Raw genomic sequence first — 21,643 nt, 5'->3', positions numbered from 1 at the left:
ATGGGCTCAAAATTTTGGTGCCAGCTGAAAATAGACTACTGTTGCACTAGAACCCATTCAGGGATGATCCTGAAAGACAGTGTTGAGGGGGAAATCCTGTACATAGAGCTTCAAACAGTACACCTGGTCATCAGCTTGATGTAAAAAGAGAAGTGGCCTCAGTAAGAATATATACGGACCCCTGAGCGGTGATGAATGGCTTGTCTGATTGGTCAGGGGCTTAGAAAGAGCAAAATTTGAAGGTCTGGGGGAAAAGCACATGAATGGACCTCTGGAGGTAGGAACAAAATGTGCAGCTTTTTCTATCCCATGCCAATACCCACCAGTAAGCATCCACTGCAGAGGAGGCAATCAACAACCACATGAATAAGATGACTGCTCCAGGAGAGGTCAGCTAACTTCTGTCCTTGTCAACTTCCACGATTGCACATTGTGCCCATGAACAGAGCAGTTGTGTTGGTAGGATTGGAGGCTATTCATTCACCCAATAAAACAACATGGACTCCCTCTTACCAAACTGACGTAGCTACCAATGCTGCTGAATGTCCAGTCTGTCAGCATCAGAGATCAATGCCAAGCCCTTGATATGCCACAGCCCTGAAGGAGACCAACCAGCTATTTGGTGGTAAGATGATTATATCAACCTCCTTCCACCCTGGAGGGCGAGTAAGTCATCCTTATGGGATTATTACATATTCTAAACATGTATACAGCGTTATCTGCCTGTAATGCCTTTGGTGGCACCACTATCAGTGGACTTATACAGTGTCTGATTTATCATAATGGCATTCTGCGTAACATCGCCTTAGCCCTAGGAACTTGTTTTTTGGTGAAGAAGGTGCAATGGTAGGCACATGACTATAGGACCTACTAGACCTATCATAAACTTCATTATACAGAACCTGGAGGCCTGATCAAATATTGGAATGGCCTCTGTATTAGTTTTCTCTGCCCTGTAACAAATAACCACAAACTTAGTGGCTTCAAACGACACGCATTTATTATCTCACAGTTGCTGTGGGTCAGGAGTCCAGGCGCAGCTTAGCTGGGTCTTCTGAAAGGCTGCAATCAAGGTGTCGGCGAGGGCTGGATTCTCATCCATTGGAAGACTTGATGGGGGAAGGGTTTGCTTCCAAGCTCAATCAGTTATTGCCTGAATTCCTTTTCTGTGACTGTAGGACTCATGGCAGCTTGCTTCTTCGAAGTTAACAAGGAGAGCAAGACACATAGAGTGAGTTTGCTAGTGACAAGCGATTTTCACATATTGGGGTATATGGGATAACTATTCTGATTCAAAACTAATTCGGCTTGAACTAAAAAAGCCTGATTTGTGGCCTATGAAACGTACATTGTACATCTGCTTTAACCATTAAAGAACGCACTCTTAAAATAAGAATGCATACCTCCCCTCCTACGAGGACAGCAACACCCTATTGGTAATGCCCATATTAGTACTCCTGAAGATAAATTCCCTTTCCCTGACATCAGAGTCAAATTGACCTGCTAATTTGCAACTGAATACCACTTTGAAACTTTGATGAATATGTATCCTGGGCATGTTTAATGTATGTTCTTTGTTCTAAAAAGATATGAGACTAATGAAAACCGTGTTTCTCTGGAACACTTTCTTCCTTTGTGAAGGCTGCCTTTTTGGATTACGGTCCTCACCCTGGCTCAAGAAAAGGTCACCATATCTCTCTCATCTATAGACTGGTTACTGGTTATTTTGCATTGACACTAGCAAGATAAGAGTCTTACATGTTACAACGTAATCTCAGGGGTGACATCCCAATCACAGAATCAATCAATCAATCAATTAATCCAGATTCACTTTTAAAATGCCCTTGATGGGGCTGACCCAGTGGCACAGAGGTTAATTTCACATATTCTGCTTCGGCTGCCAGGGGTTCACCAGTTCGGATCTCGGGTACAGACCTATGCATGGTGTATCAAGCCATGCTCTGCCAAGCGTCCCATATATAAAGTAGAGGAATATGGGCACAGATGTTAGCTCAGGGCCAGTCTTCCTCAGCAGAAAGAGGAGGATTTGCGGCAAATGTTAGCTCAGGGCTAATCTTCCTCAAAAAATAAAATAAAAATTTTAAAATGCCCTTGATGGAGAAGTAAAACTTATTAATTTTATCAGGTATTGACCCTTTAGTCTACATTTATTTAAGATTTTGTGTGATGAAGTGTCAAGTATGCATAAAGCACTTCTGCTGTATATAGAAGTATGATGCTGACTCAAGGAGACACTGTACAGGTGTAACTGTGGGCCCTCCAGGAACAGTTCAACTAACTCCATCTTATCAACAGAGTAACTAAGAGTTGTCTTGCAGGAACTGAGACCCCTTGTCCACTTCAGGTCGGTTGAGACCACCAATTCATCAATTGGGCCTTGCAAATGCTTGATAAGTGAACTTTTTGACATCAAGGAGCTAAAAACTCCACCCTCAGATCATGGTACTGCTGCCATTTTGTGAACTCGCATCCTGTGAAGAGGCATGGAGCTTGACTACATTTGTGCAGATCGTCAATTATCTCACTTCACTTACCTCCAATCATCTATCTCCAAACTTCAGACCACCCTGCCCTTTGACAAGAGATTTTCACATATTGAGGTATATGGAGTAACCATTCGAGTTCAAAACTGATTTGGCTTGAGCTAGAAAGTCTGACTTATGGCCTATCAAACATACATTGTAATCTGCTTATCCATTAAAGAATCTCTCTTGAGATAAAAAATGCATACTTCCCCTCCTACGCCCTATTGGTAACAACACGTTATTGGTAACGCCCTATTGGTAATACCCGGATAGTCTCCTTCCTGGCATGGTGGTCATGTTGATCTGCTAAAATGCAACTGAATACTTCTTTGAAAATGTATCCTAGGTGTGTTTAATGTGTCTCCTTTGTTCTAAAAAGATATAAGACTGTACTGAGACTCACACTTCTCTGGAATACCTTCTAAGGCTTTCCCAGGCTATAATCCTCACTTTGGCTCATAATAAACTCACCCCAATTTTGACTTATAGGTTGGGTATGGATTATCTGTGTCAACATCTTCATCCCATAAATTGTGCCCCAAGCCCTAGGTCAGGGAGACAGATGTGAGGGCGTATGCCCCCTGTCTCCTTGTAGATCTATCTGGCAAAATAAAGCTGCATTTCTTTTCCCAAAAACTGATGTTATAATAATTGGCTTTTTTTATGTGCATCAGGCAAGAGAACCCCAATTTTGTGTGGTAACACAATTGTTTGTGTTGTTACCTGAACTACCACTTTTATCATGGCATCATTTTTACTTAAAAAAGAATGACTAGTAATCAAATTGTAGTTATTTAGACTTGTGTATATGGCAGACATTTTCTCAAAAATAAACAAAGTAAAAGTCTGCAACTTTTAAGAAAAACAACTGATAGTATTTATTGCCAATGATAAAATTTGAGCTTTCACATGAAAATTTCAATTCTGAAAAGTTTATATTTGCCACTATGAGCTCAACAGCTTTCCAATAATTAAATACTTTTCTGATAACAGCAATGGTAATATGAGTGAATGTGGTTTTTTGATATTACGTAATGAAATGTGTCCACATTTAGAAAATCTGGATAACTAAATGAACTAATGTTTTCCAATGATTGACAAAATTATGTATGCCTAAATGATCCATTCAAAGTGAAAGATAAGCTAATGAATTTTAAGCAATGAGTACAAAAATTTCTGAAAGTTTCATATTCCACATTGCAAGAAACTACCACTTGTCAAGTTTTGACATATTGTAAAATAATTTTTAAAAATCCACAATTACTTGAAAAGGTTATTAAAATACTTCTCCCTTTTCCAACCGTATATCTGTGTGAGAGTAGGTTTCCTTCATATACTTCAACCAAAACAATAAATTTCAGAAGAGAATGATAACCCAGCTGTTGTCTATTAAGCATGACATTAAGAAAGTTTGGAAAATTGTAAAACAATACCACTTTTTTTTTTTGTAAGGATTGGCACCTGGGCTAACAACTGTTGCCAATCCTTTCCTTTTTTTTTTTCTGCTTTATCTCCCCAACCCCGCCCCTATACACAGTTGCATATCCTAGTTGCAAGTCCTTCCAGTTGTGGGATGCAGGATGCCACCTCAACGTGGCCTGATGAGCAGTGCCATGTCCGCACCCAGGATCCGAACCCTGGGCCACCACAGCAGAGCACGTGAACTTAACCACTCAGCCACGGAGCCGGCCCACAATACCACTCTTTACACTAATTTTTTTCTTTTGGAAATTATAGACTTTCAGAAAAATATGTCATAAAAATGCATACAGGCATGTGTTTATAATTTTTATTTTTTTAAATAACATTTTTAATTTCTAATGCAGTAAATATTGATAGATTTGTCAATGAAAATAATCCATAACCAATCTATAAATGAAGATTTTGGAGAGTTTATTCTGAGCTAGAATGTGAGGACCATGGCCTGGGAGAGTCCTTCCACAAAGGAACAGAGCACTCCAAAGAAGCAGGGGTATACAGAGTGGTTATATACCCTCAAAGAGGGTGTTTCACATATGATTGAAATGTCCCTCTTACAATAGTCACAAGATTGCCCTGTCGGCACAGCATTTGATGGACACAGCAGGTAGTGGGTCTGTTATCTCAGCGGGCATAGCAGGAAGCAAGTCTGTTGTTTCGAGCTGGGTGGTCACAGGTAAGCACAGCAATCAGTTCCTAGCCTAAGGAAAGATGCTTAATCTTTAAGGAAATACCAACGTTGGGAGGGGAAGGGAAGTTGCACCTTTATCTCAAGGGCCTTTGTTCTTGCCATAGGGAATGTCTAAAGCAGATATACAATGCATGCTCAACGACCACAGTCAGGCCCTTTTGGAAAAACAAGATCAGGCTGAATTAGGTTTACACCAAATGGCTTCCTCATATACTCCAATATATCCTATTGCTTGCCATTTCTATTTGTCAGATTTAAAACACATAAGCCCGATATCTAGGATTCTCAAAAATTTTTGAGAGTGTGAGATGATCTTGAGACCAAAAGTATGAGAACCCCTCTATTTTCTTATCCATTTACTATTTCACTGATTTTCACTCCTGTCTTTATTTCCTTTCTCTTCTTCATTTGAGACTAATTCTTTTCTTTTTGTAGCTCTGCAATACTGTGATTTATAAGAAATACGTTTCTCACATAGCTGTAGTCTGCATCCACAGTTCCTGGTTCACAGACCCCAAATCCTTGGAATTTCCTAAGTATTGAGAGTGACAAAGGTGTCTCTTGTTATGTTAATGAAGGTAACTTTTGGACCCCACCCAAGGGTAGGGGCTGGTTGCTAGGAGACCAGCCATGTGATTAGAGGATTGGAACTTTCAGTCCCATCCCCTAATTTCCAGAGAGAGAACTGGAGCTTGAGGTTGAATCAATTGCCAACAGCCAATGACTTAATCATGACAGCGATGAAACCTCAATAAAAAAACCAAAACAACAGGTTTTAGGCCCTTTTTCAGAGAGCTTCCATGTGCCACTATGCTGGGCCCTCATCTCCATGAGGACAGAAGCTCCTTTGTTTGAGACGTTGCCCTATGTGCCCTATGTATCTCTTCTTCTGGCTGTTGATTGATATCCTTCAATACCCTTTGTAATAAATGGGTAATCTAGTGAGTAAGCAGGTTTTCTTGAATTCTGTGAGCCATTCTAGCAAATTAATAGAATCCAAGGAGAGGGTCGTAAGAACCTCTGATTTATAGCCAGTCAGTCAGAAGCACAGGTAACAACCTGGCTTGCGACTGGTGCCTGAAGGTGGGGAAAGGGGGCCAGTCTTAGAGGACTGAACCCTTAACCTGTGGAATCTGATGCAAACTCCTGTGGATAGTGTCAGAATTAAGTTGATGCAGGGAACACACACACACACACACACACACACACATTGAAACTGGGTCCAGGAACTCTTTGTAAGCTTCTTAAAGTGGAAGTTTGGGGCCGGCCCTGTGGCAGAGCGGTCAAGTCCACATGCTCCACTGTGGCAGCCCAAGGTTTCCCCGGTTCGGGTCCTGGGCATGGACATGGCACTGCTCATCAGGCCATGTTGAGGTGGCATCCCACATGACACAACTAGAAGGACATGCAACTAAGATATACAACTATGTGCCAGGGGGATTTGGGGAGATAAAGCAGAAAGAAAAAAAGATTGGCAACAGTTGTTAGCTCAGGTGCCAATCTTTATTATTTTTTTTTTTTGAGGAAGATTAGCCCTGAAATAACTACTGCTACATACAAGAGACACACTTCAGCCCTAAAGACACCCAGAAACTGAAAGTGAAGAGATGGAAAAAGATACTCCATGCAAATGGCAATGAAAAGAAAGCTGGGGTAGCAATACTTATATCCGACAAAATAGACTTTAAAACAAAAACTGTAATAAGTGACAAAAAACAAGAGACACATTTCAGACCTAAAGACACCCACAAACTGAAAGAGAAGGGATGGAAAAAGATGCTCCATACAAATGTCAATGAAAAGAAAGCTGAGGTAGCAAAACTTATATCAGACAAAATAAACTTTAAAAAAAAAAACTGTAACAAGTGACGAAGAAGGGCACTACATAATGATAAAGGGAACAATCCAACAAGAGGATATAACACTTGGAAATATCCATGCACCAGCATAGGAGCACCTAAATATATAAGGCAATTATTAACAGACATAAAAAGAGAAGTATACAGCAACACAATAATAGTAGGGAATTTTAACATTCCACTTACACCAATGGATAGATCATCCAAACAGAAAATCAATAAGGAAACATTGGCCTTAAACGACACATTAGACCAGTTGGACTTAGTAGGTATATGCAGAACATTCCATCCCAAAATATACATTCTTTGTATATACATGTATACATGCAGAATATACATTCTTTTCAAATGCACATGGAACATTCTCCAGGATAGATCACATATTAGGCCACAAAAGAAGTCTCAATAAATTTAAGAAGATTGAAGTAATACCAAACATCTTTTCTGACCACAATGGTATGAAACTAGAAATCAACTACAGGAAGAAAACTGGAAGAGCCACAAATATGTAGAGATTAAACAAAATGCTACGGAACAATGATTGGGTTAATAAAGATATCAAAGGAGAAATAAAAAAATACCTGGAGACAAATGAAAATGAAAATATGACATGCCAAAATTTATGGGATGCAGCAAAAATCAGTTCTAAGAGAGAAGTTTATAGCAATACAGGCCTACCTCAACAAACAAAAAAAAAATCTCAAATAAACAATCTAACAGGGCACCTAAAGAAAATGGAAAAAGAAGAGCAAATGAAGCCCAAAATCAATAGGAGGAAGGAAATAATAAAAATCAGAGCAGAAATAAATGAAATAGAGACAAAAAAATAGAAAAATCAATGAAACTAAGAGCTGGTTCTTTGGAAAGATAAACAAAATTGACAAGCCTTTAGCTAGACTCACCAAGAAAAAAAGAGAGAAGGCTCAAATAAAATCAGAAATGAAAGAGGAGAAATTACAAGACATCTCAGAAATAGAAAAGATTGTAAGAGAATACTACAAAAAGCTATACACCAACAAATTGGATAATCTAGAGGAAATGGATAAATCCTTAGAACTATACAACCTTCCAAAACTGAATCAAGAAGAAAGAGAATTTCCCTTATATATATTTACCACATCTTCTTTATCCATTCATCAGTTGATGGGCACTTGGGTTGCTTCTCTCTTGGCTATGGTGAACAATGTTGCAGTAAACATAGGGGTACATAAGTCTCTTTGAATTGTTGATTTCAAGTTCTTTGGATAAATACCCAGTAGTGAGATAGCTGGGTCATATGGTATTTCTATGTGGGATTCCACCACAGCATGGCCTAATGAGCGGTGCTAGGTCTGCACCCAGGATCCAAGCTGGTGAACACTGAGCTGCCAAAGCAGAGAGCACGAGTTTAACCACTTGGCCACAGGGCTGGCCCCCTGATGTGGAATTCTATATTAACTTACTTTATTTCTTTCAGCACTTGAAGATGATGCTCTACTATCTTCTGACTTGCATTGTTTCTGAAGAGAAGTCTGCTATAATTCTTATCTTTGTTCCTCTGTATGTAATGTGGCTTTTCTCCAGCTGCTTTTAAAATTTTATCACTGAGTTTTGAATAACAAGTCAGTTATTATGTTCTGTAGTGTGGTTTTCTTTGTGTTTGCTTGGGGTCCGTTGTGCTTATTGAATCTGTGGCTTTTAGTTTTTATCAAATTTGTAAATTTTTCAGCCATTATTTATTCAAGTATTTTTTTTTACAGTTAATGATTTTTTTTTTCCTGGGGAATATTTGCCCTGAAGTAATATCTGTTGTCAATCTTCCTCTTTTTTTTCCTTCCCAAAGCCCCACTACGTAGTTGTATATTCTAGTTGTAAGTCCTTCTAGTCTTCTATGTGTTGCCACAGCATGGCTACTGACAGATGAGTGGTGTGTTTCCATGCCTAGTAACCGAACCCCAGCTGCTGAAGTGGAGCACACCAAACTTTAACCACTAGGCCATCAGAGCTGGTTCTCAAGCACTTTTGAAGAATATTACTTCTTCAGATATTTCTGCTCCCACTGTTTTCGTCCACCCTTCTATATTCCAATTTTTCACCTCAGACTACTTAATATTGCCCCATAGGTAAAATTATCAGGGTCTAATAGCTTTTTCAATCTTTTTTATCTGTGCTTCAGTTTGGATAGTTTATATTGCTGTGCCTTCAATTTCACCACTATTTTCCTCTGCAATAGCTAATCTAGTTAAACCCAACCAGTGAATTTTTCACTGCGTGTGTTTTATTTTTCAGCTCTAACAGTTCCATTTTAGCTCTTAATCTTTTCTCCTAATCATATTTATATTTTCTTTTAAATCCTTGAGCAAATTTATAATATTAATAATAGATGTTTTAAAGTCTTCACTATTTCTGTATCTGTTTCTATTGACTGACTTAACAATAGGTCACAATATGCTGCTTTTTCACATATCTAGTAATTTTTAATGAATGCTGAACAATGTTAATACTACATTGTTGACTACTTGAATTGTATTTTCTTTCTTTAAGGAATGTTGAAATTTGGCAGGTAGATAAATTACTTGCAGTTCAATTTGATCCATTTGAAGTTGGTTTTTAAGCTTTGTTATGATGAGTCTAGAATAGCCACTAAAAGCAATTGCTCTGCAGATTTCTGGAATTCTTTCTCTGCATATCTCCATCCTATACAGGCAAGGATTGGCAAAGTTTCTCTGTAAAAAGACAGTAAATGTTTTAGGTCTTGCAGGCTACCCATAATCTCTACCACACATCCTTTTTTTTTTTTTTTAATATTGGTACTTGAGCTAACAACTCTTAGTGATATCACCATGTTCTGTTTGGGTTTCCCTTCCTGTGCCATCTGAAAGTTGCTTCTGCTTAGGAATCCAGGACAATTACAGGGTTCATCTCACTTGTTTCCCTTCTCTCCAGGACCCATACCACCTATTGTCCTGATGTCTGAAAAGTTATTTCTTTTATTCCTTCAAGCTTTCTAGTTGTTTATAATGGGAAAGCAAGTTCCATACTGGATATTCCTTCATGGCCCTATAATATAATTTTGAGTTTTTTAAAAAATAGGTAACAGAATGCTTAGACTGATGTCTAGGTCTCTTCGTGTCCTGAAATTTCCACCTCATTGCCCTTTTTTTTTTTAAGATTTTATTTTTCCTTTTTCTCCCAAAGCCCCCCAGTACATAGTTATGTATTTTCAGTTGTGGGTCCTTCTAGCTGTGGCATGTGGGATGCCGCTTCAGCATGGCTTGATGACCAGTGCCATGCCTGCACCCAGGATTTGAACCCGCGAAACGCTGGGCCACTGCAGCAGAGTGCGCGAACTTAACCACTCGGCCACTGGGCTGGCCCCCATTGCTCTTTTTGTTTAAAAAAAATAGCCTATTCCAAAGTCTGGAGTTAGCCGTGGTTTTGACAAATTCCTAATAACATCTGGTAATGGAGTTGGAATCAATCCCCTTAGTGACTCCCTTCTCTTCCTATCTCCCTTGCTGTGAGACACCTGACTTTCTTAAGAGAGAAGCAGTCACCTGGAAATACAGGGAAGGAAAGAAGTTGAGGAGTTTGGGAGGCGTAGTCCTTTCCTTCTTCCTCATTACTACTCCAGCTACTCAAGATACAGGTGCTGGGTAGTTTGTAGTTGAAACTTCTCTGTTTCGCAACTGGTGATCTGCAGGGAAGTAAAATTGCCTGAAAGGTTAGGGCAACTTGTAGAGCTCATACTGTTGGCCTATCAGAGACTTAAAGGCCACTGGATGAAGACATAGCACTGGCATCAAAGATGTCATGAAGGACTAAGGTGAAGGACAGTTCCCTACCAGCATTAAGAAAGTCCTAACTGTCCTCCTAACTGGGAAGACTGCTCCTCAGTCTGACTGAGCGAGTGTACCTCATTGTGCATTTAAAGTGGTCAACAATTCCGATCTGACAGGAGAAACTAAATACATGCTAAGGACATTAGGAGGAGGTAGGGTGAGAGTATAGCTGAAAGAAATGCTAACTCTTTTTTTTTTTAAGATTTTATTTTTCCTTTTTCTCCCAAATCCCCCTGGTACATAGTTGTGTATTTCTAGTTGTGAGTCCTTCTAGTTGCAGCATATGGGATGCCGCCTCAGCATGGCCTGATGAGTGGTGCCATGTCCGCACCCAGGATTCGAACCAGTGAAATCCTGGGCCACCGCAGCAGAGTGTGTGAACTTAACCACTCGGCCTTGGGGCCAGCCCCAGAAATGCTAACTCTTAACAGCTCTAGTCTTCCAAAAAAGCAGAACAACTGGTTTTCTATATATACTCATGGTATATTTTCACTTATGATTAAGAGTAACTCTGTTTCAATGTGTGTCTTTTGAATTACCTGTGTCTTCTGAAAGAGTTGTGACCTTGGATGTCAATGATTCATGTGTAAATGCATTCATTTTTATTTTTTAGTTTATAACACCAGTTTGCAAAGTAGTTTTAAGAAATTACACTCCCACCACCAGTGTACAAGTCTTTCTATTAATCCCTGCTCTCACCAACACTTATTGCCATAGTTCTGTTTTTTCCCACATGGTGGGCATAAAACTATATCTTGTTATAGTTTTAATTTGCGGTTCCCTGAAGTTGAGTATATTTTCATACCCTTACTGGCCATTTATGCTTTCTTTCTATAATATATTTCTTTGTGACATCTACCCAATTTTATATTTGGGTTGCTTTTGAAGTATTTTTTGTTTAGTTTTTTTGTGTGCACTAATCCTTTGTTGGTAATGTGCGTTTCAAATATCATTTCACAATCACTATTGTCTTTTCACCTTCTTTATTACATCTCTTGACGAAAAAAGTTCTTAGTTTTAACGTAGTCAGAAATAGCAATCTTTTTCTTTATTGTTTACATGTTTTGTGTCTATTTTTAAAAAGCCTTCCCTATCCTGAGGTCTTAAAGATATTGTTCTATATTTTCTTCCAAAAGTTTTGAAGTTTTGTTTTTCATGTTCTGTCTTTTGTCCATGTGTTTTTGTTTTGGTTTTTTTGGTGAGGAAGATTGGCTCTGACCTAACATCTGTTGCCCATCTTGCTCTTTTTTTCCTTTTCTTTGCTCCCCAAAGCCCCAGTATGTAGTTGTATATCCTAGTTGTAGGTCATTCTAGTTCTTCTATGTGGGATGCCATCACAGTATGGCTTGATGAGTGGTGCGTAGATCCACGCCCAGGATCCAAACTAGCGAACCCTGGGCTGCTGGAGCAGAGCATGCAAATTTAATCACTCAGCTATGGGGCCGGCCCATGTATTTTTTTATATATAGTGTAAGATAGGAAGTCAGTTTAACTTTTTTTTACATTTACCCATTTACCCAGCACCATGTAGTGAATGGCCCCTCATGTTCCCATTCATCATCAATGTCACCTCTTGCATATACCAAAAGTCCCTGTATATGTTGGGTCTCTCTGGCTTCTCTATTCTTTCTATTGCTCTATTTGCTTATCTCTGTTCCAGTACCATGGTTTCTTGATCACTAGAGATTTTGAGCATCAATATATGATAAAATGCATATAGCTCTGGTGTCAATCGTTTTTTTTTTTCTGCTTTTTCTCCCCAAATCCTCCCAGCACATAATTGTGTATTTTAGTTGTGAGTCCTTCTAGTTGTGGCATGTGGGACACCCCCTCAGTGTGGCCTAATGAGCAGTGCCATGTCCGCACCCAGGATCTGAACCAGCGAACCCCTGGGCCGCCAAAGCAGAGTGTGTGAACCTAACCACTCGGCCATGGGGCCGGCCCCTACATTATTCTTTTATATTCAATAATCCTATCAAATTATTTTTCCAATTTTGTAATTTGTAGATTCTTTTGGGTTTTCTATGTTCACAGCCAGGTCATATACAAATAATTATAGTTTTTCTGTAGTGGATATGTTCTCCTTGATTTTCCTGATACATTCTCTCATTCTGTTTGGCTTAGTCCCGTTTTGCTTTTATAAAAAAACTTACAAATTAGAAATTATTGTTTTATACAGTCATGAGTTTAGATACTTGTTATTAATTGTTTCTTTGTTCACTATATTCATTAGGATACAGGCTAAAATGTAACAGAGATATCCCAAAATACAGTGGCTTAAAAAAATAAAGAAGTTTATTTCTCTCTCACTCAATTGTCCAAATGCAGGCAACCCAGGTTGGGTTCTGCCACCCTAAACATGGGCACACGTCTCTGCATCTAATATGGCACCTCCATCTTTCTCATCTTCCACTTTGGAAGGGAAAGGGCCAAGAAAGCATACTCATGTCCCTTTGAAGGGCATCCCGCTAAACAGCACACATTACTTCTACTTACATCTGAGGGAATTTACCTTAAATACTTGGTCACCCTAAGCTTCAAGGGAAGTTGAGAAAGGTAGTTTTTAAGTGGGTGGCCACCCAGATCACCTGGGATCCATTTTACCTGTTTGGTGTACCCATCCCCCAACTACTCCTCTGGGTATTGCTACTAAGAATTCACACCTGCATCCTTCTCAGGAGGCTTACCCTTGGGCACATAGAGCCACATTACAGAAAGTGACTGGGAGTTGCATGCGTACCTGCCATCGCTCCAGTCAGCCTGTAGCCAACAACTTAATGGTACAGGGCACCAAAGCCCAGCTCCCTTGCCTTCAGTCTGCATGAATTCTGTAGTATAAGAGACCCCAGGATTAAGCTGAGCCTAGATTTCACCTATAATCACACATTCTTACTAAACTTCTTCCCCTTTCCTATCCTGCTTCCCTCACATCGATACGGTTTCTCCCGACAATAACTCACTTAATAAGTTACTTGAACATGAATCCCTGTCTCAGAATTTGCTTGTAGAGAAATGATCCAGTGGGTGCTGGAGCTGGCTTCTACCAGCTCATGAGAGGCAATTGTTAATTTTCAGAAATTTTGTAAGCTGGATATTAAACACAGTCATTATTAAAAATTAAATTATAAAACCTACAATTAAAGAAATGACATTAAAAACAAAGGAAATAAATACTCAAAATTTATCACTTCCTAATTATTTCATTGTATTTTATTATTACTTGTGCTCTTGAGGTTGAGACTAATGTAGCTGTATGGTAGAAATTCTATATAACGGTGTGTATCTCTTTCCAACTCTACATTCAATAATGTCTTGTTAGTAGCTTGAAATCAGGCATGGTGGAAATATTTATACCATGGAAACCTGTACATGTTACAAATCAGGGCCTTTTTTTTTTTCCTACAGAGCTGCTTGTTAAATATTTGCAGGCACACCACCAGAATGACCTAAGCCATCAGGTCATTGCATAAGACATCTATTATTATGGAAGGGAAGGAGAAGAGACATTGGGGCTAAATTAGAAAATGTGTCACATTAATCTATTTTTTTAAACTGAGGCAAAATTTGCATACAGTGAAATACACAGATCTTAAGTGCACGATTTAATGTTTTAATAAATATACAGACCCATGTAACCACCACCTTAATCAAGACATAGAACATTTGAAAACCCTGGAAAGTGTCTTTGTGTCCTCTTTAAATCCATCATAGGCAACCTGTTTTGCCTGCTTGGTCTTCATATGAATAGAACCAGAAAGCTGTACTCTATTTGGGTCTGGCTTCTTTCACTCAACATAACGGTTTTGAATTTCATCCATGTTCTTGTGTATATCAGCAGTTTATTCTTTTTTATCACTGAGTAGTATTCCATTGGTTACCATTTATCTGTTGACAGACATTTGAGTGGCTTCCAGATTCTGGCTATTATGAATGAAGATATTATGAACGTTCCTATATAAGTCCTTGAGTGGCTATTGCTACTATTTCCTTCCAGTCTGTGGCTTTTATTTTCATTTTCTTAACAGTACCTTCCAAAGAGCAGATTCTCATTTTGATGAAATCCAATAATTTTTTTTCTTATATGGTTCATGCTTTTTGTGTCCTATATTAAGAATCTTTGCCTACCTAAGGGTCACAAAGATTTTTTTTTCTAAATTTTTTCCTAGAAGTTTTATAGATTTAGGTTTTACAGTTAGTTCTATAATCCATTTTGAAATAATTTTTCTATATAATGCAAGGTAAGGATTGAGTCTTCATGGCGTTTTTGTTGTTTTTTGGTTTTTGGTTTTGTTTTTGCATAGGAATATCCCCTTGTTCCAGCATCATTTATTAAAAAGACTATCCTTTTCCCTATTGAATTATCTTTGCATCTTTATTAAAGTCAATTGGCCACATATGTGTGATCCGTTTCTGGACTCTATCCTGTTCTGTCGATCTATATGTCTGCCCTTATGCCAATACCACTGATTGCTAAACCTTTATAGTAAGTCTTGAAATCCAGTAGTTCTCTGTTTTGGTTATTCTAGGTTCTCTGCTTTTACGTATACATTTTAGAATCAGCTTGTCAATTTCTACAAAAAAGCTCCAGCTTGAAAAACATGAACAAATTTGGAGGTATAACACAACCAAATTTCAAGACTAACTATAAAGCTACAGTACTCAGGGCATGGTGAAGTTGGCATAAGAATACACAAACAATAAGGAACTGAATAGAGTCCAGAACTAGATGTATATATACACTGTCAATTAATTTTTGATGAAGTACCAAAGCAAATCAATGTGAAAATAAATATATCTTCAACAAATGCTACTAGAACTGGGTAAACATTAAAGATACAGGAAAATATACCTTGATCCCTATCTCACACCATGACCAAAAATTAATTTGTAGACCATAGACTTCAACGTAAAAGCTAAAATTATAAAGCTTATAGGAGAAAAAGTAGAAGAAAAATCTTTGCCATCCTCAGTTAAAAAGTTAAAAAAACAAGTCACAGACTTAGGACTCTAATCAGAATATATGAAGATTATTTATGAATCAGCAATAAGATGACAAGCATCCTAATTAAAAATGGGCAAAGAATTGAAAAGATCTTTCACAAAAGAAGATATACATGTGACCAATAGCACATAAAAAGGTGCTCAATATAATTAGTTACAGGGAAATACAAATTAAAACCTCAAGGAGATACCACTTCATACCTATTAGTATTGGACAAAAAGGCAGTCCTGATGAGGACGTGAATCCACTGGAACTCCCATTTATTGCTGGTAGAAGTGTAAAATGCTACAACCATTTTGGAAAACGCTTTGAAAATTTCTAATAAAGTTAGCCATACATCTGTTCTATGAACCAGTAGTTCCACCCCAGGTGTATTCCCCAAAGAAGCGGAAGCATGCAGACACAAAAAGTCTTGCGCTAGATGTCTATTAGCAGCTTTAGTCATAACAGCTCCAAACTGGAAGCAATCCAAATGTCCATCAACAGGAAAATAAACAAACTGTGGGATATTCATGCAACAGATTACTATTCAGCAATAAAAAGGAATGAACTATATGTGGAAGGTAAGAAGCCAGACACAAAAGGGCACTTACTGCATTATTCACTAATGTGAGGTTCAGTAACCTGCAAATCTACTCTGAGAGTAATCAGAACAGCAGTTACCTCTGGGAGGGCCGGGTTAGAAGGGGACACCAGGGAGCATCAGGGATTGATGGAAATGTTCTGACATGATGTGGGTAATGTTAACATGAGGTATACATTTGTTAAAACCCATAAAATTGTACCTTGCAATGTGTGCGTTTGACTGTTATGAATTATACCTCAAAAAAGAAAATAATAAGATAGAAATGCGTTAAGAGATAATACAATCATTCATCAACAAACTTTTAACCTTATCTATTTTAAAACATGAATAGAGAAGGAAGCAATGGCATATAGTGAAGTAGGAATAAAAAAGAATTGAGTCTAAATAAAAAATGACTTTATAAACATATTCATAACAATCCAGAAATAAAGCTCCAGATGATACTAACTGAATGTTAGGATGAGGTTTTTCAATGTGTAACCGAGACCAAAGACAACAGTGGCTTTATTAAAAGAGAAGTTTACTTCTCTCTTGGATGAAGAGCTGTAAGGCAGCCTTACAAATTCCAGGGAGCTAAGTTCCTTCAAAATTCCTGTTCCCTTAGCATGTTCCTCATGTCCTAAGATGGCTGCTCTAGCTCCAGTCACCATGTATACATTCCAGGGAGGAGAGAAGAAAGACGAAATCTTTGTCCTCCCTCTAAGGACATTCCCCAAAATTCACACCCAAAGTTTCTATTTATATTTCATTGGCCAAAGCTTAGTGCCACACTTAGATATACAGGAGACTCGGAAATGTACTCTATGCCCAGAAGAAAGGGGATGAAAGGTGCCGGGGGAGACAATTATCAATCTTTACCACAGTCCACAAATATGTACATGCACCTCCTGCTCACATGTAAAATGCACCCTCCTAAGAGAAGGCAACCTCGAACTTTCATGAACAGGAAAGGAAACTGGGGGCAGTGAAGTGCTCTGCACCATGACAAAGAGCTACTCTGGGACCACAGGGTAATGAGGGAAATGAGCCAGCACAGACACAGTAAGCACCCCAAACTATGCTCTCCCTGAGCCCCAACCCTGTGTTTTCCACAGCCCCGCCAAGGCCATCAGGTGCTCAAGGCTCCACATACCCAGAGGGGGAGCAGGAGAAACAGGCGGAAAATAGCGGTTGCGGTTTGGATACAATGCCCTGAGCCCTCTCTCACTTTCAGTCTCTCGCTTCCTCCTTCCCAGAGGCAGTGCTAGCAAACTCAGCTACAAAGCTCCCTGCAGAGACGCCAAGGGCTGTGACGAGCACAGCAGAAGGACCCAACGCTAAAACCATCTATCCAATTCTCATCAGGGTAGGCAAGGGCCTCCCCTCTCCCTCTAGGGTTTACAGCATCATGAACACCTTCCTAAGCCAAATGTGAGATAAATTCTTCTCAGTGTCCGCACGCCCCAGACCAGCAGGGATGCAGAACACAAAACCCCCTCTCTTAAGCATTTATTCAGTTGACATCGAAATCTCCGCACTCTGTAACGCCTCAACACAACGTGGGGTGAACGTGGATGTGGCCACTAGGGCACTGAGGAAGGGGGTTCCAAGACCGAGTTGCCCCAGGAGGGCTTGTGTGGCAGAGACAGGCCACTCACAGATGGATCCACACGGCGGGGCAGGGGAACTTCGCCCAGCCCCAGACAACTGGGTCAGACGTGGAAATCCTCGGCCTCACGCCTCAGCAGGGACGTGGCGACTCCTTCTCTCTCTGAACAATCACCAGGCTGACTGGCTTGACAGCGTGTCAGGTGGGAGCTGGGAAACCACAAGCAGGGCTAACGCTGCTTCACGGTCGATGATGTCTCTTTGGTAGATGTTCTCCAAGACGTCGCTGAAACCTCAGGCTCCAGCTGGCAGCTCAGCTGGCCCTCTAGCTGGGATGCTTTCACCCCCTCCTTCCCGACAGGCAGAGCACATCCAAGGCGTGGCCAAGGCAGGTGACCAGAGCACCAGGCTGGGACATTTTCAGGACTCCAGTCATGCTGCCACTCTGTTGTGTGGATCTCCACAGGGTCAATGGATCCCACCCGGAATTTGAGGAAAGGGCACTGAGTAGGAGTGGGAGGTTGGATGAGAGGTCTAGTGCGGGACTCAGAACAGGAGGGGCGTGGGCCAGGGTGATCACGGGGTTGCCAGGATGCCCAGGAGCAGCACCAGAGACAGGGGTAAGCTGAGGAACACCATTGGGTACAAAGAGGTAGCCTGGTTCACCACTGCAACTAGGTACTTAGCGTAGACGGCAACGTCTGTGTAAAGTGCAGGCACATTTCTACAATTGCAGGCGATGCCCCAGCTCACAATCCCCACCCAGACCCATGCTTCATTAAATGCACAGACCAGGGGTCCCCAGAATCTCCCTGGAGAAAGAGAAACAAACGCAAGAATGGAAGAGCATCCTCGTCAGAGCAGGCGGACTGCACTGCAAGGTGCTGGGGAGTCAGACACCCCCAGGCCCAGGTTTCTGCGAATATGAGAACTGAAAATTGAAAAGTTACTGGGAAAACTTTAATACCCTCTGAGGATATTATGACTGGTCATTTCCCAAACCACAGTGGTTGTTAAACATTTTGAATATCACCACTGCATGGCAGCCCCCCAAGTCCTTACATCTAGCCTAAAGTTTCTCTAGAACTCCTAACCCATATAGCCAGCTCCCCCATGTTTTAAGTTCCACTCCCAGACATCCTCAACCCCCGCCTCCAGCAGAACTCTCCACATCCTTTCCCAGACCTGCTAGTAGGGCCCCCCCACCAACCAGCTCAGTCACAAATGCAGAGTCCTCCTCAACCTCTCCCGCACCCCCACCCTCACACACAGTCGGTCACCAAGAGCTGCTGATGCCACCTCAGACACACCTCCTTCACCCGCCCCACTGCCCCAGGTCCTGCTCGCCACTCAACATCATCGGTAGGATGATGGAAACCAACTCCTCGCCTAGACACCTGCCTGGACGGTATCTAGAAACTTGGCACAGCATCCCAGGCCACACAGATTCTGACTCCAACCCCACTCTCTGGCCAGATTTGCCACTTCATTGCTCCAGACCAGTAAAATGGTCCCTAAATGTGACAAGTTCCCTCAGACCTCGGAGCCACTGTACCTGCTCTTCCCTGTCCTCACAGTGCTGTTCTCCTCTTTCCAAGAAATCCAGATACTTATCCTCTAACACCCTGCTCAAATGCCCCCCTCCTCAGGAAGGCAGCTTGGTGCAGAGGGAAGACGGTGGGCTCAGGAGTCCTGCAGGCACTCACAGGGGACCCTTGCACTAACCTCTTTGGACCTCACCACATCTGTGTAACAGGCATGGTGTCTAGGATGCAGGGTCATCTGAGCTAATGTGGGGAAATGCTCACATTGGCACAGTAAGTGCCACACAGAAGGGACTCAGTTAGAGGGACTTATACAATTAGCATTACCCCCCTCCCCAACTCCCCACACCTAGGCTGCACCCCCAGGGAGCGAGGGCTGCTCCCTTTGGAAGGAACAGGCCAGGCCAGCTCAGGGGAGCCGCAAGGGCTTCTCCCCATGGATCTCCCGAATCAAGGGGTGACAGGAGGAGGTGGCAAATAGCCCTGCCACTTGGGAATGAGGAAGCTTTGAGGGGACAACCTCAATGCAGAGGGGGAAGAGCATGCATGAACTTACCTGACAAGCATCCTTTCCTGCATCTTTATAGCCACAGAGCATCCCCTTCAATACTACATCCTTGTTTGTTGACATGGCCTGCTGGACCAACTGATTAAGTCTTTCAGAATCAATGATGTATTGCTCACTCTTCTGATGAATATATGAGTAAAGTTGGCCACCTGCAAGTAAAGAAACTCAGCAGTGGGTGGATCTGCACAGGTAGACACTAAGTCCCAAAGCATCTAGAATCCCCCTTAAAGAAGGCAGAGCAGTAGGTATTGTCCCCATTTGACACCAGAGGAAACCGAAGCCCAAAGTTGACATGGGGAGAAGAAGAGGGAAGAACCAAAACCAAGATGGATAAGGAAGAACAGATCAGGACAGGAAGAGGCAACAGCTACCAGCCTGAGAAATGATAACCAAGCATCTGTCACTCTGAGTATCAATAGTAACAGTGACAGGTGTCCTGTGCATCAGTCAAGTGTCTTTACTTTGGAGCAGGATCACAGGCTCTTAGACAGGTAGTGCCCCAAAGGTACCAAATCCAGCCTCTTTCCAGAGATAGGAGGCCCCAGAACCCCACCAACAGGGATCTTCTGGCTCTGCCTACACCCCCAAGGACGGGAACTCCCCACCCACCAAGGCAGGTACTTCCTGTGAGGGAAAGCGCTGACAGGCAGACAGCTCATCACCCCCTGAGCAGAAATCAACCCTGGATAGAACCCCACAGCATCTGGCTCTGTCCTCAGGGAACCTAAAAACATCCCCAAACCAGCCAGGCATGGTCCCCCACAAATCTGCAGGAGACTTCACACGTGTATTTCTTCTTCTCCTGAGAGCAGCTCCAGTTCCCAGGACTGGTACCTTTCCTAAATGGCTGCCATCAAATATTTGTGTTGCAACAAAAGACCTCAACTAATTTCTGGCCTCAAGCCTACTAGAGACCATTATCCTGGCTGCTGCTAAGCCACTGCCCCTTTAAGCTACCCGCCAGGCAGCCTGCCCCCTGTCCCTCCCTTTGCCTTCCTGCCTACTCCAGGGATAAGGCTGCCTCCCTCTGCCCGAGTTTGCTTCCTGCCTCAAAGTCTTACCAAATTCTTCTTTTCTGCTCCATCGGGTCACCCAGCACCTGGCCCCATCTTCCACCTGGAAAGTCTCCTTAGGGATGCATACAGGCTGGATGGTGGTCATGAGATTTACAGGGCAGAGGAGCCAAAGAAGGGCAAGTTCGTGTTGACCGATGACAACTTTTGAGAACTGAGGGTGGACAACGACGTTTGGGATAGGGACCGCCACACTTGTGATTTCTTTATGGACACTCCGATCTCCCATCTTGACACTGTAGTGGAAACGCCTGTGGCAGAGGGGACATGCCCCTCCTAGAGACCCTGGGAAGCATCCCTTGTGCCTTTTCCACACATTTCAGACATTTCCCAATCTGACCCCAGCCTCCCTCACCACTATCTACCACCCTATCACCAAAAACCCCTCCTTAATGACTCTCAGAACTGGTTTGCTTGCCCAAACAACTGGTGTTGTTCTCAGAACTAGTATCCTCGGTCACAAGACTACCAGGGCAGAGCCCCTCCCATTTTTCTCGTGTGTGGTGTGGTTTGGTTTGGCCCAGCTTTGGCTTTTGCCAGCTTGCCAGGGCGACAGAACTCAGCAGGCGTTTGCGGAGGGCAGGGCTGACTCCAGGCCTTTGCATCTCCACGTGCCACTCCTCGCCTTCGAGCACAGTGGCCTGCAGTTCGCACCCGCCGCTTTGTGACGGGGACGCTCCACAGATGCGTCTGCCACTGATCCTGACGCTCGCCGCCAGGGCCACTCCCCTTCTTCGGCGCCCTATCCTCCCAAGGTTTTCCCCAGCGCTCTGGGGTGAGGACAGTGTAGGAGAAAGAGCCTCAAAGAAACAGGCCCCGGCTCCCCTGAGCCCCTGGGAAAGCACCAGGTGCGCCCCAGACAGCCAAGAAGGCCCGGTCCTCTCAGA

At 41.9% G+C, this 21,643-nt stretch overlaps 1 long non-coding RNA gene across 1 annotated transcript; it reads right to left on the bottom strand.

The window, feature by feature from the left end:
- Positions 1-978: 978 nt before the first annotated feature.
- On the bottom strand, positions 979-21,377 carry LOC139076039 (uncharacterized). Its single transcript, XR_011527268.1, has 5 exons — positions 20,745-21,377; positions 19,672-19,832; positions 10,112-10,251; positions 9,131-9,280; positions 979-1,197 (listed from the first exon to the last, which is right to left on the bottom strand). It is a non-coding gene; the product is annotated as an uncharacterized lncRNA (long non-coding RNA).
- Between the last annotated feature and the right edge of the window lie 266 nt (positions 21,378-21,643).

This window comes from Equus przewalskii, chromosome 15, assembly GCF_037783145.1.
Source record: "Equus przewalskii isolate Varuska chromosome 15, EquPr2, whole genome shotgun sequence".
Lineage (NCBI taxonomy): Eukaryota > Metazoa > Chordata > Mammalia > Perissodactyla > Equidae > Equus > Equus przewalskii.
The sequence above is the reverse complement of the archived record's forward strand: the minus strand, read 5'-3'. Positions and strand labels throughout refer to the sequence as shown.